This window comes from Aulonocara stuartgranti (assembly GCF_965226115.1).
Source record: "Aulonocara stuartgranti genome assembly, chromosome: 3".
In the NCBI taxonomy this organism is placed as follows: Eukaryota; Metazoa; Chordata; class Actinopteri; order Cichliformes; family Cichlidae; genus Aulonocara; species Aulonocara stuartgranti.
Genome location: NC_138941.1, coordinates 55,178,559 through 55,194,148, shown reverse-complemented (window position 1 = coordinate 55,194,148; position 15,590 = coordinate 55,178,559). Strand labels below are relative to the sequence as shown.

The 15,590-nt window shown below is 41.2% G+C and overlaps 1 protein-coding gene across 1 annotated transcript in view; it reads right to left on the bottom strand.

Annotated features, from left to right (window-relative positions):
• Nucleotides 1-15,590, bottom strand: part of LOC309699351 (tripartite motif-containing protein 16-like) — a gene marked incomplete at both ends in the record, with an annotated part of 113,450 nt that overhangs the window by 67,590 nt on the left and 30,270 nt on the right. The gene's annotated exons all lie outside the window — the stretch shown is intronic.

Genomic DNA, 15,590 nt, shown 5'->3' with positions numbered 1-15,590 from the left:
GTACCGGTCCGAGGCCCGGGGGTTGGGGACCGCTGCTCTAAGCCACCGGCTGAGTAACGGGTAGAACAATTACATTCTCTTCCACTAGAGGGCAGTACAACTATCTGATCTAATTGAATGGGTTCCCAACTGCCAGTAAAACAAAAGAAGAAATTACATAATAGTCATGCTGTGAGAAAACACGGTCCGTAACAACAATAGATAAATAGTTGAAAAGAAAAAGTAGTCAATGTGACCTCAGTCCTGGAGAAAATTCTGACCCAGATGATGGCCCTAGCATGAGTAGTGGTCAGAAGAAAGCAAAAAAGGTATACTGAGGACAAACCGAGCCAATTCCACTATACCTGGTGTGTGGGGGAAAATTACATATTTGTTTGGTGGTGTGCCGTGTGATATTTCTAATGTGAAATATGTGCCATATAAATAGTAAAAAAAAAAACACACACACACAAACGTGAAAGAGTTGGGCGGATTTTTAGAAAATGAAATGGCTGGTCATGGACAGACACGAGATTATCAATGATTCCACCTTTGCGTAATAAAGAGGAATGCTGTATCACTAGACAGCTGATCAGCTTGTTTCACTAACTCATCTACACAAGGCATTTTGTAGAGGGTACAGCAGCTGTGGCAGTTTTTCTTGAAACAACAACTGTAATCTGCACATTTCCAATTTCATCTCCAAATTTCCACTGTATTCTCCAAATGATCAGCAACAACTTTGTGTCTTAATGTGGCCCTAGTACTGTGTGGTAGACTCAACATGATAGATTTACAAACTGTGGGCTCTGCTCCAGCAGACTGGTCACAATCAAACAGAGACAGGACGACTGCTAAAACAGCTTTTACATTTCTCCTGTTAGGATGAGACACAACCAAAGTTCCTGTATTAAACTGTCTGTTCATAACTCACAACACTTTAAGCTGCCTGCATATCACTCACACTATTTCTATATTATAAGTCGGACGTCGAGCTGTCACACGTTCATTTAGCTTTCTTTTCTTGCGAAGAATAGTAGTTTAAATATCTCTTTAAAATAATAATATATAATCATTTATGGTACATATTATACAGTAATACTTGTATCCATATAAATGGCCCACCCTGTATATTTCTGCACTACGTCACACCAATGCACAGTTTACTTAGTTCCGCTTTTTGTGTCTGGTCTATTAATATGTCTGTGCAGCTCTGCACTAAAACTTCCCCTTTCTTTACTTCCACTTACTGAAGTCTCTGTTGCCAAAGCAACCTGTCACCCTCTGACCTAGTTTTTCTTATGCCTCTATTACAAAGTACAAAAAATAAACACTAAGAATATGTTTATTCCTTAACACTTGTAAAGAGCGAGAAAGAGAGGAAGAGAGAGAAAAAGAGAAGGACAGAGAGAAAGGGAGCGAGAGAGGTATGCTTCATGCACTTGATAATGTAATGCTGAATATTACTCCTAGCCACTCACAGCTTTTACAAAACATTTTTTACAAAAAGTAGCATTTTGACCGACTGTTTTTGGATCTGAAGTTCACAGCTGTTGCACTGCAGATGACAAGTGATTAATATGTCTGTGCAGCTCTGCACTAAAACTTCCCCTTTCTTTACTTCCCCTTACTGAAGTCTCTGTTGCCAAAGTGACCTGTCACCCGCTGACCTAGTTTTTCTTATGCCTCTATGCTAGCCACTCACAGCTTTTACAAAACATTTTTTACAAAAAGTAGTATTTTGACCGATTGTTTTTGGATCTGAAATTCACAGCTGCAGATTCAAATCTGGATCTCTGATAATGCAAAAGGGGGCGGGGTCTGCATGTAAAAACAAAGGTCAAATGAGGACAAGTGAGTGTGCCTGCAGTTAAGCTTAATGTGCATTTCTGCTGCTTTGCGTAATAAATGAACAATATAATGATGCTATTTCTGACACCTACCACTGTCCTGTTTCAGTCACTGTGAGTGGGTCAGTGTTTATATCTTATTAATGTACATCGTCTTCACCATCATCATCCTCGTGGAAAAGCCTGGTAAATAATAATCAAAGGGAAATCTAATGCCAGTGCAGAAGCAAATTTATAGAAAATATCAATATGACTCATGTAATGTTCAGTAGAAAACCGGTGTGTCTCATGGAGTAGCCCCGAGAAAACATTAGTGAATGTTGTATATCAGTCAAACAGGAGATCTTCTGTCACCAAATCAAATCAAATCAAATCACTTTTATTGTCACATCACATGTGCAGGCACACTGGCACAGCACATGCGAGTGAAATTCTTGTGTGCGAGCCCCACAAGCAACAGAGATGTGCAAACACAACAACACAAACGAGCAAAATACAAGAATGGCCAACCTGAAACTAATAAATATATGTACAATATATAATAGTGTATGCATTTCTGGATGTGTATACTAAATATTTTCCTACGTGTGTGTGTGTGTGTGTGTGTGTGTGTGTATGCACATTTTTACAAATTAAATAGTTAAAAAAAAATAAATAAATTAAAAAATTAAAAAATAAATTAATAATAATAATAATAATAATAATAATAATAATAATAATAATAAAATATATAAAATATACAGAGTTGAATATGTGCAAAACAAGTGGCATTTATATACAGTGTGGAGTGCATAATGTTGAAGTTCCAGTAGTGAAGCTGAGGTGTCTATGACGTGTTCAGCAGTCTGATGGCCTGATGGAAAAAGCTGTCTCTCAGTCTGCTGGTACGGGACCGGATGCTGCAGAACCTCCTTCCTGATGGAAGCAGTCTGAACAGTTTATGGCTGGGGTGACTGGAGTCCTTGATGATCCTCCCCGCTTTCCTCAGGCACCGCTTCCTGTAGATGTCTTGGAGGGAGGGAAGCTCACCTCCAATTATCCGTTCAGAGCACCGCACTACTCGCTGGAGAGCTTTGCAGTTGTAGGCGGTGCTGTTGCCATACCAGGTGGTGATGCATCCAGTGAGGATGCTCTCAATGGCACAGTGATAGAAGGTCCTGAGGATGCGGGGGCTCATGCCGAATCTTTTCAGTCTCCTGAGAAAGAAGAGGCGCTGCTGCGCCTTCTTCACTGTTTTGTTTGTGTGTACTGACCACGTAAGATCCTCAGCCAGATGTACTCCAAGGAACCGGAAGCTGCTCACTCTCTCCACAGCAGCGCCGTTGATGGTGATGGGGGTGTGTACTTCTCTGCACCTCCGGAAGTCCACTATCAACTCCTTTGTCTTTGCGACGTTGAGGGTGAGATGGTTGTCTTGACACCAGTGGGTCAGGGCGCTGACCTCCTCCCTGTAAGCCGTCTCATCACCGTTGGTGATAAGACCCACCACTGTAGTGTCGTCCGCAAACTTCACAATGATGTTGGAGCTGTTAGTGGCTGTGCAGTCGTAGGTGTAGAGTGAGTACAGGAGAGGGCTCAGTACACACCCCTTTGGAGCACCAGTGTTCAGTGTGATGGGGGATGAGGTGATGCTGCCCAGTCTGACCACTTGGCGTCTGTCAGACAGGAAGCTAAGGATCCAGCTGCAGAGGGAGCTGCTCAGTCCTAGATCCTGCAGTTTCCTGTCCAGCTTCGAGGGAACGATGGTATTGAATGCTGAGCTGTAATCTACAAACAGCATCCTCACATACGTGTCTCTCTTCTCCAGGTGTGACAGGGCAGTGTGTAGTGTCAGGGCTATGGCATCATCAGTGGACCTGTTGTGGCGGTATGCAAACTGTAGAGGGTCCAGTGAGTCGGGTAGTGCAGAGCAGATGAAGTCCCTGACCAGCTTCTCGAAGCATTTGCTTACGATGGGGGTCAGGGCTACAGGTCGCCAGTCGTTCAATGAGGAGATGGTGGAGGATTTGGGTACAGGGACGATGGTGGCCATTTTGAAGCAGGCTGGGACTACAGACAGAGAGAGGGAAAGGTTGAAGATGTGCGTGAACACTCCAGCCAGCTGAGCCGCGCATGACCTGAGGACGCGGCCGGGAATCCCGTCCGGACCAGTAGCTTTGCGTGCGTTCACCTTCCTGAAGCACTTCCGCACATCCTCCTCAGACACAGTGTGCGCACTGACGTCATCCGCGGTGCGCACACTGTCCGGTCTCATGGTGTTCGCTGTGTCGAATCTAGCGTAGAATACGTTTAGATCCTCACACAGAGAGGCCGTGGTCTGCGGTGTGCTGGTTTTCCCTCTAAAGTCTGTGATCGTGTTTAGTCCCTGCCACATACTCCGAGGGTTGTCAAACTGTTGCTCCACCCTGTCCCTGTACTCACGTTTGGCTGCTTTGATCGTCTTCCGGAGTTGGTAATGTGCGTGTTTGTAGTCCGATGTGTTCGCGGAGGCAAAGGCGGTGTTCCGTGCCGCCAGTGCCGCGCGAACATCTCCGTTTATCCAGGGTTTTTGATTTGGGAAGGATTTGACTGTTCTGGATGGGACGACATCTTCCACGCATTTCCTGATAAATCCACAGACTGAGTCTGTGTATTCATCAATGTCTCTGGCGGCCACGTGAAACATTTCCCAGTCCGCGTGATCAAAACAGTCCCGCAGCGCAGACTCCGATTGGTCCGTCCAACAGTGCACCGCCCTCCGGGTTGGAGCTTCCTGTTTCAGCTTCTGCCTGTAGGCGGGTAGGAGCAGGATGGAGCAGTGATCTGATTGGCCGAATGGGGCGCGGGGGAGGGCTTTGTACGCATCCCGGAAAGAGGTGTAACAGTGGTCGAGTAGCCGGTTTCCACGTGTGTTAAAAAGGATGTGTTGATGGAGTTTTGGTGAGACTTTCTTCAGGTTTCCCTTATTAAAGTCTCCGGCTGTGATAAACGCTGCCTCTGGGTGTGCGGTTTCCTCGCTGCTGATCGCGCTGTACAGTTCCCGGAGTGCACGGTCAGTGTCGGCTTGTGGGGGAATGTAAACAGCCGTAATAATCACTGCTGTAAATTCCCTCGGTAGCCAGAATGGCCGGCACTTAATCATCAGGTACTCCAGGTCCGGTGAGCAGAAGGATTTGACCGGGTGCACGTTCGCATAATCACACCAGCTGTTGTTGATCATGAAACACACACCACCGCCTCTGCTTTTCCCAGTAAGATCCTGTGACCTGTCCGCGCGGTGCACAGAGAACCCCGGCAGTTGTATTGCGGAGTCCGGTACTTTGTCCGATAGCCAGGTTTCTGTGAGGCATATCACGCAGCAGTCCCGCATCTCTCGCTGGAATGAGATCCGTGCCCGAAGCTCGCACAGCTTGTTCTCCAGAGACTGCATATTAGCCAGTAATAAACTGGGTAACGGTGGTCTGTAAGTGCGCTGTCTCAGTCGAACCAGAACGCCAGATCTTCTCCCTCTGCGTCGGCGTTTGCGGCCTCCAGGGCCAGAGAACAAAGGCGTCTCAGGTGAGATGAATGGGGGGTCTGCAAACGGAGCGTCCGTGTTGCAAAACTTGAACTCCGGAAAGTTATTAGAAAGACCGTCTTTTATGTCCAGTAAGGACACCATCAGGTGACACAGTTATTAAACAGTTAATTAAACGTCATCAAAGTTGTTGCTTCATCATTTCTATTAGTATTCCCTTACCAATGTCTTTTTTTTCTGTGTATTTCTACTATGTCTACTTCTAGTTGTTATATGGCTGTCTATGATGGTACTGCATACTGTTTTTGGTGCATATATCTGTGTTTCTCAGGTCTGTTACCTGGATTTTCTCTGGATTTTGTTCACCTGGCTTTTATCCTGTCTGTTCCAGTTGTTTGTATTAAATTACACTAGTTTTCTTTTTCCTCTTTAATAAACATGTGGAACTATTTTTTTAATAAGATAGCGCTGGAGTTTTCTTCCTTTTTGAATTTTTCAATGCATTTTTGTCATGTTACAATGGCGTTGATTTGTGTTATTGTCCGACGAAGATCACGAGTGCTGGAAACATTTGCAAAAACTTGCAGTGTGCGAGCTGTTGATTTTTTTTTCATGTACATAGTTAACTATGTTTCAGCTCAGTAACTGCCTCATTTGTTTGTTTGTTTTGCATAGATGTGCATGTATTTATTTTATTGTTGTTCTGTTTTGACGTTGCTAGTTTGAGATACTGTCATCTCTGAAATGACCATTTCTGTACCTGAACCCTGGGCAGAAACAATAAACTTGACTAAACTGATATTAAAAACACTGGTTTGTTCTAATCCAGATGTAGTAGCTTTATGATGGTTTCTGCAGGTTGAAGAACAGCTGGAATCATCATCTGAACATTTAACTCCTGTAAGAGCAGCACAAAGATGCAGAAACAGGCTCTCTCTCAGTGTTGTTTTACAAATGTTACAGCTGCAGTAAAAACAAGATGAAAATAATCAGGGTGAATTTAATTGTTACTGAAACAACATGTAAGGTCTTCACTAAATACCTCACCATCTACAATCCCTCTCTAATCAGTCGTGTTGATAGGCTGTAAAGCTGTAAAACCATAAAAGTCCACAAAAACACCACTGCAAGCATCACAGGGAAACATTAGTGCAGGCACACAGTGACTGTTTCGCTTTCAGCTTCTGCAGCCAAGCAGAAAATATGCAAATGGGGAACAAAATCGAAGAGATTTAACAGAAGTAATGACCTTTTTTTTCTGTCCTGCTAAAACACATCACCAATAGCAGAAACATTAGACGTGCTTGTTTAACTAAAGGAGAATCGCAGAAAGAATCAGGACACCAGCACTTAAGCAGCTAACACATAATAAAAGGAGCTGCAAAGGAAAAACAGGGAGAATAAAAACACCATAAACAACATCCTGACTCATCTGCATGAATCACAGCAGGTTCGTCTGGAGTGTGTTTGTTTTAATTGTTTCTCTGAGTTCACACTTGAGCACCTGTGCACACAGAAGCATCTCTGTTGTTTTGTACCTCTGGTCACATTAAGATGGGCAGAGGGAGACTTTGGAGGGGCTTGCTCACATAAAATCAAATACAGTTGACATAATCTTCCAACAGCAGAATCTTTTTTTCTGGATAAATCAAAATCAGAGACTTGAACACCTACACAGCATCTGAACATGTGCATACTGTCCTCACTACAGTCCCAAAGCTCATCATCTTGTTATGACTTATGGTTCCATAACAGGGTGTCAGTTCTGGAGTTTCCCCAAAATTACTGTTAACAGTACATATTCAGTTATAACCACACAGGCACTGCCTCTAAATAAAACTCAGTATCTGTACCTAAACTCTGACAGTGTATCTGCTCATTTCCTGTTGTTTTCACAAAGAGCTGGATTCCTGGTTTCCCCCCCAAAAACACCCCATGATGTGAAGATGATAGTAATGAGTTACACAGACCATCAGAGGGGGCAAAAGTACAGACGTTCTTTACTTAAGTAGAAGTACAGATACCCGTGTTTTTAAAAAATATTCTCCAGTAAAAGCAGTGAAGCAACTTCTTTGAGTAAAAGTGAAAAAGTACAGTTTACAGGTTACAAGGTAACTAAAGCTTGTGCTATATTAATATAAGAATATAATCAGAAAATATTATCAGTGCACAAGAATACAAATATTATTCTAATCTAAATTCTAATTCTAATGAATGTGCTTATTTTGAAACTATTATGTGGGAAACATGCAGTGAAATATTTTAAAACAATAACTGTTTCCTGTTGCCTACTTTGTAGAGGGTGACTTTGCCTCTAAACAGGAAAATGCGCAGTCAGGGGTTAAAGTGGTGGAGGAACTCTAAAATTAGTAATGGCGCTCAGTGTGGGGAAAAAAATGATGGCCCACAATAATTTCTGATGTAAGCTTCATAAAGTTTTCTTAGTGTAAAGGCTGCAATCAGCTGACCTGCTGCTCTTTGTGGATTTACACAACTGAACTTAACAACATGTACACAGTTTCACCAGCTATATCAGGGCCCTATTTCAGGAAGCCGGTTTAGAAAACTCAGAGTGAAAAACGATACTCAGGGTTGAGTAACCCCGAACTGTCCAACTCGGAATATTCGGTTTCAGAAAGGCTGATAACAATTAGTTCAATCAACACGGAGTTGCTTTAACCCCAAGTTAAAGCAACTGGAGCACAGAATAAGCGAGTCACCATGGAGACGGAGGGAAAGAAGGCGCGGTCAATGTATTTTACAGCGCTTGAGGCCGAAATTCTGATGGCAGCATATGCTGATAACATGCAAATTCCGCGGAAAAAAAGTAACACAGCCTCAGCTGCAAAAGACAGGGAGCATACATGGCAAAACATAGCCGACAGAGTCAATGCGTGAGTGTTAATTTAAACATTGATCTAGGGATTTCCACCCATTTAACACGTTATTCTATTATATTTTATTTTTCATTTTATACATTTGATTTTGTGATGTGATGTGAGCGCAGGTGCAACCCAACAGGCCCCAAACGTGCCTGGCAGCAAGTAAAAATGAAATATAAAAATATAGTCCAAACAGGTGAGGTGTAATTGTATTATGAGCCATAGTGCTTGGTCTGTTTGTCCGATGTAAATCAATTGCAGTTAGAGGCTACATTAATTTTCTTTCTGTAAGCACTTATTGAAATTATCTGAGCACATTACAAGTACATATTTGCTTACTCTGTATGCTCAAATGTGACCCGTTATAGCCAACAGAAAAAAAGCGGAGGCCCGAAAAACAGGTGGGGGTCCTCCACCACCACCACTCACAGAGGCTGAGCAGTTGGCCCTCAGCCAAAACAGTGGGCGCCCTGTGGCCGAAGGCATCTCTGCGGGGACATCCTGTGAGTCAATAACCCCGCAAGACACAAGTGCCTACATAGGGGGTAAATTCAAAATAATACATGATGTGCATACATCCTTTCTTCACAGTCACCTTCGCAGTGCTACTCATTCATTTGATAAACTCTTTACCATAATGGATTATTTTGTAGTGAAGTTATTTTCCTACTGATTTTGCCTTCCCTCAGCCTTGGTTGTCTTTGAGAGCATAATGACAATGAAGTGTAAGGTGATTGGTATGTTTGTTAATTGCCATTTGGTCCCTTGTAAGTTATAAGTGACCTGTATAAACCTCATATTCTATCAGTTGATGGTGGTGGTGTACTGCATCTGGTGCAGCCTCCTGTTGAGCCAGACCAACATGCAGTTGTGAGTAATACTCCACAGATTATATGAGTTTACAGTAGAACAGCAATGTTGTCTATTTCTTTACTACAGGAAAATAATGAAGAAACATTGACAGTTGTTACAGAGGAGGAAGCAACAGAGACACTTTATGAGGTTTACATCTTGTAATACTTTGTGTACAGGAAACACAGGTGACCAATAAAGCCAGTTGAACAAAAAATCTGTTTATTCTTCTTTCAACATGTTGAGGTGATGGGTCAAAAGAAATGATTGTGACATGTGGTGTCTCTGACTGCGCTTCCATCTTGTATGTCCGTGGGAGGGTCAGGATGTTCATGGTTTGGATCACTGCTGATGTTTGGTTCAGAAGGACAGTGTTCTCCTCTAATTGTGGCAATGTTGTGAAGAATCACACATGCCACAATAATGTCACATGCCCTTTCTGGGGTGACCCTGAGTCTTTGCAGGCACTGGAACCGGGCCTTAAGCATTCCGATAGTCATTTCAATTCTGGCTCTTGTCCTGCAATTAGCCAGATTATATCGCTGCTGTGGGCCCGGTTCAGGGTCAGAGTAAGGGGTAAGCAAATAGGGTAAACATGGATACCCCCTATCACCAAGCAAGTAGCCAGTGAACTCTCCTAAGACAGAAGGATACACTTCAGTTCAAATGTCCCTGAAGCAATTGGTCTTTATATATTTTAAAGTATTTTCAACTCACCATGTCCAAATTTTGTGCTCAGTGTACATTCACGGAATATTTGTGAGTCATGGACAGAGCCTGGCCACTTGGCTTCCACATTTGTGATAATGTTGGCAGCATCACATATGATCTTCACAGTGCAGAGAACACAAATTAGCATCCATTACTATAATGAAATAATTTGTTAGTTTGAAATGCTACAGGGAACTATGTACCTGCACATTAATGCTGTGGAAAGACTTCCTGTTCACATAGTCTCCTTCATTTACTGAAGGAGCAATGATTGGAATGTGAGTGCCATCTGTACAGCCAATCACGCCTGGGAACCCTGAAAATAAATGTAAAATTTAAGTAGTAGTTCAAGTATCACCACATCATACATTAAGTTTTGTTCATCCTGATACCTGCAATTTTGTGGCATCCCTCTTTGATAAATCTTGTGGGTCTATGACCGGGGAACACCACAGACGAGTACAGGAGACGTTTCAGTGCAACTGTAACATTCCTGACTGCCCGACAGACGGTAGCCTTGGAAACGTGCTCAGCGTCACCAATATTATACAGAAAGCTCCCGTTTGCAAAAAACCGAAGTGCAATACAAATAATATGTACAGAACTGAGAGCATGTCCGCGATGTGTCACATGCGTAATATATGGCCTGAGGATGTTATCCAAATAACTTATAGATTGTGCTGAGAAACGGTAACGTTCACACAGGAAATCATCAGGAAATGATAAAATGTCCAAACGCGCTCTGATCACTCTCTCCCGGCGGAGAGCTCTGCGGAGAATTTGGGCTTCACGATCTACTGGCTCTTCAAGGAAGGGACACGCCATGTCTGACACTTCCTACTGTCAGGTTTCCGACAAAGGGGCGGAGACAGTCAGGGTTAGTTGTAGTAAACCTGCTAGGGGGCAGGTTAGCTTCACGGCGTGTGTCGTCATAGTGACTCACTGAGGCTTCATCTGAACTCGCTTTGTGAAACCGAAAACCCAGAATTTTCGTTAACTCAGGGTATACTTACTCAGTTTTTCCACTAAACCGGCTTCCTGAAACAGGGCCCTGATGTCCATCCCCTACACTCACACTATGCGGCTTCACACTAGACAGTATACAGCTGCTACAAAGTTTCAATTCAGTTAAGTAATCTAAGCATCATTATCTTAAATGCACATTCATTTCTGCCACACTTGATGTAACCATAAGCAGTCCAACAGTGTTTTATAGTGAATTCACCACATGAATGCAAACTAACCTGTTTTCCCCGGACACAACAACACACTAACTACTCTGAAGTACCACAACCATAACTCCAGCCCACTTTAATCCCTGAGTATAAACACTAGATGAACTTAAAGGAACAAGTCTGCTTTGGAAATGTAAGAAGTAGAAAGTACAGGTATTTATACACAGTTTAATAATGTAGGGAGTAAAACTAAAAATAAATACTCAAGTGAAGTAAACATATGTGAAAAATCTACTTAAGTATTTGTACTATGTTAACTTTCCACCTTTGTAAACCAAACCAACATCAATAAAACCTTATTAACATCCATCCGTAAATATAGATGGTACATGGAAAAACAATCAAATGATGAAATGATTTTATGTGCAGATCAGCAGCTCATAAACTGGTCACAACTATCGATCTATTAATCACTTTTCTCTCTCCCTTTGTTTTTTAGGCTTAAACAATTAAAAGACAAAAGTGTGTTTTCATCAGACTGCTCTCACATCTACAGGATAAAGGTTTTTCCCCTTTTTAAATGGTAAAAGTCCAGAATGTTTCATTTGACTATTTTTCTACACGAATGAGTACTTTTTAAAATTTCTACAGGTCTACATATATTTCAACACTAATTTTCTCTTTGCATTAGCAAAGACAAACAGACAAAACCACAAATAAATCCACAAGTCAAGAAGTTTTCATTGTGAGGAAAAAGAAAATCACACCAGACAATATAAACCACATATTGTGGAATTTCTATCAAATAAACTAACAAACTAATGAAGTCAGCAGCGTCTCCGTGGTTGATAAAAAGACAAAGTCCAGCACAGAGCAGCTGAGTGCATATGGTCTGGACTCTGAAGAGTCATGGTTCAGCTGTAGAAAGACAAAATACCTGCCAAGTATTTTATGAATGTAACCAGTTTGAGACATTATGTGAGAAGAGCATAATAATTATCCATCCATCCGCTTCTCCTTTCCAGGGTCGCAGTGGGCACTGGAGCCTATCCCAGCTGTCATAGGGCAAGAGACAGGCTAACACATAGAGACACAGACAAACATTCACTCACAGATTCACACCTATGGGCAATTTCGATTGACCAATTAACCTATCCCCCCCTATTGCATGTTTTTGGACTGTGGGAGGAAGCCGGAGTATCCGGGGAGAACCTGCACAAACATGGAGAGAACATGCAAACTCCACACAGAAAGCCCCCGGCCTGATGGTGGAATTGAACTCAGGACTTTTTTGCTGTGCAGCAACAGTGCTAACCACCATGCCACCGTGCTGACCGCATAATAATTGTTTATTTAATAATCATTAATCAATTTAATTCAATTTTTTAATAAGCAAATGAACACAACAACAGTTGCGTCATGGTGCTTTATGCAGGCCTGGGGATCTGAAGACCATTTAAAGGTTCCTGGATGAACACTTCTTGTTTTTTAGAAATTTAACTGAATTTTTAGGATTTTACTGTACTAATAAATTATGTTCGTGTGTTTTTGTAGATTTTTATTATTTTTTATTAAAAAACTTGTGGTGAAAGCACCATGAGACTCATCAGTAGCAGAGTGTGAAATGCTTCCTGTTTCCCAGTTATTGATTGTAAATCTCTAAAATGGTCAGTAAATACAATCAGATGACACTGTGTTTAAAGAAGAGATTTAAGAAAGTTCAACAAATCAACCAAGTGAAAAATTCCACTTTAATTACCACAAGTCAAAGTGGACACAATACTATCCCCAGAGACGAAACCAAGTGTTATACCAGGCAATAAACATGTTTATTTAACCTTCAGACTGTATTATCATCAAACATTATATAGTGTTATTTACAGTGATTCATTTCCATGTACATTATTTTCCAGTCCCCTTCAGCCTCACCACTGTTGTTATGGAGGAGCAGTGGTGATGAGCTACTGGGTCTGCTGAGCTCTAAAACTAAAACTGGTACTCGGAACCTGAAGTTTGAACAGTGGGGCAGCCACACAGCTTGTTATGTCCAGGCTAACAGTCCTCACAGCTGCAGAAAAAACAGCGAACATGTTCCCCTTGTGTGAATCTGTTGGACTGTTTCTTGTAAGTGAATTCAGTGCCTGAAGATGAACACTAACAGCTAAGTGTGATTTAATTAAGACAAACACTTACTGACTTTTGTAGATTCAGTTACTACGGCAACAGTCCCTCCTCCTCCCCCTCTGCCTGTTAGTGTTGAATTCAAAACAGCTTATCTGGCTCCCTCTGCTGGTTAAACTGTTGAACTACCACATTAACTTGTTACCAAAAAGTTGATTCTGTGGCCTGTGAGGTCAGTTCCTTCATCATTAATATGCAATAATACTAATAATACCAATAATAACAACTTTTTCTAATGATTTTTCTTATCTCTATATTTAAAATATAGATATAATATGTATAATACAATATATATTACAAGTAAATAAAATAAATCAAATCAAATCATTTAAAGTAATTAAATATTTAGAATAATGATCATCTGAACCTTTGCATTAAGAAGTAAGAAGTCTTTTCATTTTTGTTGAATACCCCCGATTTAAAGCAACACTTACTGTTGGCTTCATCAGAAATTCCAGAGCATTCCTAATATTTTGGCCAGTCTATCACCATACATGAAGGGGAAATCATGTTAGTAACTCATTTCAACAAGAACCGGGCGCAGGGGCATGTTTATCACCTCTTTCTTTAACAGTTGCTGTAGTTTTGAAAGCATGATTGGAGTGCTCCATATCATTTATTTCATTTAAGGTACGAGTTTCTGTTGGCCAGCAAGGTGTTGGTGGAAACTGTGCTACTGTAGGCCAAAGATGAAGCGAGATGAGAGGGGGAAGGTTTGTTAGGAGGCAGAGAGAGGTGTTAAGGGAGCCTCCAGGCAGGCGGAAAGGAAGATGAGTCAATCAACATGCTTAAGTTATCAGTTTTAAAACAACAATCAGTGATTGTTCTTTTTAAAAGCATTTGACAATAATTAAATGCTACACTTTAAAAATTAGCAGTGGCTCATGGTGAAAGCAGCCAATCATTTGACCTTAATCCTTGATTTGCTGTGTGACTGTAAGGTCTGGCTAATAGTTGTAGTTTCTGTTTATTGTTTTCGCTCAGCTTTTCAGCTCAATCTTTTCACCACTTCTTCCACACTGAACTTTTCCTACAAGCTGGGGATGGGCTGGTCAAGTTAAGAGATTTGATTGGGCAATCCAGTGTCAGCAATGAAAATGAATGAATGGGCTGCTGTGAGTGGTTGTACAGCTAGTGTGAGCCTTTCAGGCCTCCTCTGATAATTTCAATGACAGATGACGAATGAAATGAGACATCAAACATCAATGTCCTTTAATAATTACCACTGTGATCCAACTTTCCTGTCACTGGTTTAAAGGATTTCTCAAACCAGTTAATGAAGGTTTATATACACAACAGGTTACAATTGCACAAGTGCTGCTGATTGGCTGAGGAAGAATAAAGTAGTCATGGTAAACTAATCACATGACCAAGTTACTGTAAGATGACATAGCAACAAGATGCTACCCAAGACAACCCTGAGTGTCCAGACGATCTGATATCCTTGTGTTGGTGTTGTTCCCTCGTCATCATAAATAATGTTGTTCCAGGTTCAACATTGCAAGTGACCAATCACCTTCTCCTGACATCATCCGCGACCTCGAAAAAAGCAAACGCCTTCAAAAGATCTACTTCACTTGCGAGAAGAGAAACCACCTCTGTAAGGACAATATGTATAATGCTTACCGTTTATTAAGAAAAAGTATCCTGAAATTCAAAGAATTCAAGTTCCTGGATCGGCGGACGGAAGAGGTTTCTCCATTTCTGTGTTAAAAGTGTGGACTTCAAACTACCAGTTTTTAAATTGTGTTGATAGGCCACATAAAACCAGAGTTATGATTAAAAAATATGCGCAATGTTTTTTTTCCTGAATACTAACGTTGTGTTTAAAGTGGGAAGGGAAGCACTTGAAAGTATTCTCTGTTTGTGACAAAAAAAAACCCAGAAAGAAAAAGCCTTGGCTTTCTATTAGTGGAAAAAAATTCTACTTTTTTATACTCGAGTTTTATGTTTTTTGTCTGATTTGAGATCAATTGTTTTAATATAGTATTTCAAAATGAAAAAATAGCTGTAAATTTTGACATGTTAAGGTGTGCTGAAAAGAATGATACCAAACAAGACAAGATAAACGGTTTTTAAAGGTGAAATGTAGAAGTAAAATCCAAAGCAGACAAAATACCTATTATACCTAGCATTTAGTCACTTTTATAAAGGTTTTATGAACCCATAAATTGAGGGAAAAAATACTGGGCCAAGAATGGACCCCTGAGTCATTCCACATAAGAGCAGGGTTTTTATGAGGAAATTTGTACCCCAGCCTAACTGTAAAGTTAACTACTGTGCCATTTCAGTTCTGTGCTGTGCTTTATAACTTTAAATAATTTGTAATATTTTTTCTAATACAAGTTTCAACAGGACTTAAGTAAAAGGGAGTTTAGAAATCTGTCTACAGTTGGATAAAACTTTAGGAACAATATTTATGGTTAGCAGGAACAGTGTGAAGCCTTCTATAAATAACAGTGCG